The following is a 6,000-nucleotide window of genomic DNA, read 5'->3' as shown; positions in this document are numbered from 1 at the left end:
CATTTTAAAACCATCACATGACATATTAAAGTGCCCTGTAGTGTCTGACAAGTACTGCCCCAATGTCTGATTAATTGTTTGGGAGATCTAGGGCACATAAAATTAATGTCCTGATAGAAGACAGCACTGAGTGCTTGAAACACTTATGACTGCTCTTCTAATTTATACATCTGACTCAACTGCACACAACATAAAATGAAATCCTGTCAGCTGCACAAAACTGATTTCATCATTTTCTGTACACAGAAAATAATATAAAGCATTATTTCAGGTTAGAGAGTGGCAGAGTGGCTTATGTGGCTCCACCTTAATCTAGCACATCTGTTTAATAATTAATATCCCACAGCTCCCTACTGAAATATCAGGATTCACAAAGCCAAGTTCTGAAATGATAAAAAAGATGAAAATACAGATGAAAGGTGAATATCGAACATCACTCTTTTCCTTCAAACTTGTTTTTTGCAGGAGGATAAGGCCCTCTGCACCCTACAATGTAGGGAGAGGGCAAGCTCCCCAAAGCCCCCAAACTTATATATACCAACTCCAAGATCACCATACCATGAAGAAATGGGAATGGTCTAAGAAAAGGCAATTTTGACTTAGTATATATAAGTCTGGATTTGCAGTCATTAAATCACCACATATTGAGACTTGGCACTGCAGATCCAGACAATTTAAATGGTTACCATATTGTACTTACTTTCTAGTTCAGAATCTACCTGGCCTTTGTGTAGTTGCCAGAGGAGGAGGAGCAAATGTCTTCATTTCAACCAAATAGCTTTATTAAGGAGATTGAACCCAAAAGCACAAGCCCTTCACATGGAGAGACAGAACACTAGTTTAAATAAACACCGACTGCAAGTTGCAAGTGACACCTGAGAACAACTCAGACATTAAATTCCTTTTACATTAAACCTTGCTGTTTAGCAGAAAAAAATATTATGCATATACACAAACATACACACACACACACACACACACACACACACACACACACACACAAATACACAGTCAAAATGTTAAATGGCAGAAATGAAGGCTGCAACATCGACTACAAAAGGTTGAAATACAATTACCTGAACAGACTACAAACATGTTCTATGCAAAGGGAATATACCAGCTGCAAGACTGCACTACAGTGGGGAAAGGGAAATAAAATGGTCCCTGTTGTGTCATGATCTCATACAACAGTATTAAAAAAGCTGGCAGCAAATGGAGTTGACCTTCCATTTTTCAGCCATTTGTAATCCATTGTACAGCCTTCAACTTTTCAGACATTTAATACTTTTTGTGTCTACACACACACACACACACACACACACACACACACACACACACACACACACACACACACACACACACACACACACACACACACACACACACACACACACACACACACACACGCACACACACACACACTCACACACACTTTACAATTCACACTGTAAAGGAAATTGTCATCCTTAATTTATCTTGGAATCACACTTTTGCCGCACCAAAGTAAGATGTTAATGAGCCCTGAACTTGATGAAGTATCCTATAAAGGCGGTGCATTCTCTTCTAGGTAAGCATGTGAAGTACTCCAGATCTGAATAATGCCAGTTTATCCAGTAGGTGGCACTGTTACTTAGTGTGAAGACAGCTGTACATTTTGTCCCTCAGATTAGAGAGAAAACCCAGTGATACACATGAACCCTTAAAATCGTTCTGCTATTTTGAATTTTGCAGAGTATAAAGCCAAAGCTGACTTAAGTTCATTAGTTCTGCCCAAACTGCCACCGTTTCTTCAACATAAATCTGTTTCATTGCTACTTTTTGTTTTTGGTGCAATGCTCTCTCAAAGAACATGGGGATACCATTTGCTCTTTTGCAGTCACTTTATTTTTTCTTACAGCTGACTTATTCAATGCATAGAACAAATCTGGACCCACCTTTATGAAACCCCAACCTGACTGGGCATGTGGTGGAGGTAAAGCACCCCTACAAAAATGCTGAGGTTTAGCAGTGAATTTTAGAATCTGTTGTCATTGTAGGATCATATGGTTACAACTTCTCATACCTCTAACAGGGAGCCATGTTTTTATTGCAAATCGTATTTCTTTTGAAAACAATGTGGTGACTTCACTGACTGCAATAAGCACATCTACATACAGGCTACAATAAAATTATTTCAGGCACTGGAGGAAATGAGTAGACAGTGGAGATGCTAAATGGACAGTTTAAATCCAAACCATTAATCATTAAGAGAAGATTAAGTTTTAAACACTATAACCAGAAGGTAAATGAGACTGTGACACTATGGCTGCAGAGATGAAGCAGTATGGAAGGGAGGTAGGAATGGAAGAACTGGGTTTAAGGACTGTATTGGATTCACCACTGTAATTGCTGTGTTAAAGAAAGCAGAAGATGAACAATGAACTGTCATGCCTGGCCCTCCTGGTTCCATAATTCTCTCACATACAACTGGATGTTACTTATTTTGAACCTTTATGTAAGGAAATATTAGAATAGAGGAAGACAAACACCAGTATCTTCAAGAATATTCTGTATAAGTGAGTATCTTTTACTGTGTGAACTCTGTTCTGTGGAAGTGAGAGAGAGAGAGAGAGAGGGAAGAGAGTAAAAACCGTTGTTTGATATAGCCTTTAGAGATTTCTAAGTTTGAATGGCCACTGACTCTTAACTTCTGTAAGTTTGGAATAATATCCACACTATGAAAACATAGGATAGTCTGTTGTAGTACAGGTTGTGAAACCTCCAGGGATTCTGCTGCATCTGACAATCATCCAGGTAAGGGTAAATAAGAACTTCTTTAATTTCAGGTAAAGCAAACAATGGCTGAGGCATTTCATGAAGGTGCATTAGAAAGATTAAAAGGTAAGGCAGTAAACTGAAAATAGTAGTTCCCCACCCTGAATATTAAACATCTCCTCTTGGGAGTAGGTGTGAAAGTAGGAATCCTGAACACCCAAAGTTATTAGAAAGGTATTTTATTTTGGGCAAAGTATGGGGGTCTGCATGCTTAACATCATGGGCATTTTTTTTTATAAAGTTGCTCATATCTGATAGGTCTAGAAGAAGTTTCTGCTGCTTCTCTTTCTCTGGAAAGACAGAAAAGTCTAGAATAAACCATGTTCCCTTTTCTGCTTATGGAACTGGTTCTGTTGCTTGAATGTCCAGAAGATCTACAGAATCAGCTGCTGTTTTGCTTTAGAAGGGGAGCAGTCTAAGACCGAGCTGTTGCACAACTCTTTGAAACACCTCCATGATATCACCCACTATCCTGAAGTTATCTGTGCTTATTGTGTTGTGAAAGCAATGAATCTGCCACCCCATTGTGCAAAAGGAGAAACAGCAAGAAACAAGAGATGATACTTCTGATTTTCATAATTAGACGAATAAACCATTCTGCCGGGGAGGAGCCCCTTGCTTCTGCTGCCTCTTTTTTACACCATGCCTGCTATTTTCTTTGAAAACTGTTTTTATTTTATAGCTGCTGCTACTGTTTAGTTTTCTGTACAATGGACAAAGGCTTTGTGTGCAATTTCTGAAGAGAAGTTTGAAACATCTGTTTATTAGTCTGCATACATTTACCATTACTGGTAAACAAGTCTAGACCTTTTTCCTAATGGGCTCCCAAAGATTTCATCAAGAGATGCATTCAACCATTTGGCCTTTACATCTTCATGGAAGGATTTCATTCTAAGTCATACATGCGTCCTTATGACTGAATCAGGACCAGTTTGAAAGGAAGCTTTTCCTGTGTTGTATCAACATTTGACAACATATGAACGCCTTTTCAACTGTTTAACTCAAAACAGTTTTTTTAAAGAAGAAATCTGACAGCACTTGGGCTCAGTCCTTGTTTTGAGGATATCAGATGGTACTGTGTCATGTGCTTAATTCCCAAACATTTTCACTAATTTGGCAGTTAACATAGAGGTTAAGGTGATTAAGACAATAAGCTGTTAATGAAATGCCTTGTATAAAGTAGGGGTTGATTCTCTCCGCTGACCTTTGTGTAATGTATGACCATGAGCAAGTCACTTAACCAGATAGTGCTCTGGGGCAGTTGGGAAACTGTGCTGAGCTCCTAAGTGGTCACCTGGACCACATGCCTAATAACTATATATGAATAGCCCTGATACCTGCAGTGGCCAAAACCTTCTCTCCAAATCTATCAAGCATGTTGCTTTCTTTGTTAGATGGTTAGATTCTCATTGAAAGGCTGATGCCAGACTGTTTTCTGGGATTTCAAGCTCTTTCACAGCAAGTGTGGTCACCATTTTCCATTAAGATTGCTATGCCCCTTGAGTATCCTACAAAACCACTCCATTTTTTTAGAACTCAACATACTATCTGGTTCCTAACCCACTGTAACAAATATGTCATGGAAAGAATCAGTGAATGATGGCATAGTTACAGCTTTGAAATGATTCAGCTTAGTATATCTCTGTTGTGGTGAACGTTTTTTTTTTATAATCACTTGAAATGTCCCTTCATTAGATTTATAGAACCACAAAAGGAAACAACTTATGATGGAGAACCTGACTATCCTAGTTCACAGAAGAAGAAAGCATAATTCATAGCGTTTATCCTCACCTTCACAATCTGAACACAGATGTGTAAATTCCTTCCTTCCCTTCTTCTAATATTTCCTGAAGCAAGTAGTTTGGGTTCAGTCACAAAAGCTATATGCAGCCTTCTGTAACAGTTAATATTTCTGTGCTATCCTTTTATAAGGAAACGACACAGAAACCAACGATGTCTGTGGGGCTGATGTCTGCACTACTGTCATTAAGTATTCAGGTCTCCAGTAACTGAAAGTTCTTAAATGAACATCCATTACGCCAATGTTTGGTCCTCGGATCTTCACCCTCCTGACAACTGCAGGAAATATAGTGGAAAAGGAAACAGGAGACACTTTGCTGGTCTATGAACCAAAAACTACTGCTAATTCAGAACCAGACCTGGGAATCGGGGAACTAATGACTAGGGCTAGAAATTCTGTTTCTACCAATTTAAGAGTTTCCTCAGCTTGAATCTTCCTTACTTTTTGTTCTTGAATGCAGGAAGGCTGTTCCAGAGCTGAATGCTCATCTTTACAGCCTTTTGAAATAATATGGTTTTACAGGAGAGTGGGAGACCTTGTGAGGGTTTCACCCTGGAGAGGAGGTGGTCAATCCTTGACTGCAGCATTCATGGAAGGTGTGACATCACTTGAAGAAATAGTCAAAGGAATACCAGTGGCCCATCTCTTTGAAGATTTATGTAGCTTTATAGTTTTAACCATTCTACTTTGTTTTGGAAATGCCCTCCCTATGTTTTTGCTTTTGTTTAGACTCAAGATTTGTAGAAGTAGCACCACAAAATATCCTGTAACTTTTAATATTCTATAAAGGTTGTAATACTTTCAGCTTCTGACTAATGCATTTTGTTAAAAGCGCATAGAAAATAAAACATTTATTATCGCGTTTCCCTCTCATGCAAAATAAGAGAAAGGAAATGGGTATCTCTGGGAGGAATATGACGTACACAAGAGCACATATTAATGGCTTTCTCACAGAATGTTGATTGACCACAGATGAAGTATATAATGGGTAATAGTTTTACTAAGAATGTTGAATGACTACACTTTTGCTGACCAGTGGTACTGTGAAGATAATCAAAGCAACCACCTGGCAGCAAAAAAAAAAAAAAAGTGTTCCACAGCTGAGTTACTCTGTAATAGCCACAGCATCAGACTGTAATAGCACACGCGGGGGATGTGTAAGTCCTGAAAAGATCTTGCCAAAGATTGATGTCCACCATGAGCAGATCATCCAAGCCATGTACATGTGCCATAGCAGTGACCCTTATGGAGTACATCAAGCTGCGTATATACCTGCAAGAGTCTTTTTGTGGCCGACTGTACAAATATTACTTTGCTATATCCTAGGACCCCCACGACCACCATCAAAAGGGAGAAAATAACATTTTAAATAAAAATAAAAGCAG

The sequence above is a fragment of the Protopterus annectens genome, chromosome 7.part0 (genome assembly GCF_019279795.1).
Source record: "Protopterus annectens isolate FY-2018-M chromosome 7.part0, PAN1.0, whole genome shotgun sequence".
In the NCBI taxonomy this organism is placed as follows: Eukaryota; Metazoa; Chordata; order Ceratodontiformes; family Protopteridae; genus Protopterus; species Protopterus annectens.
The sequence above is the reverse complement of the archived record's forward strand: the minus strand, read 5'-3'. Positions refer to the sequence as shown.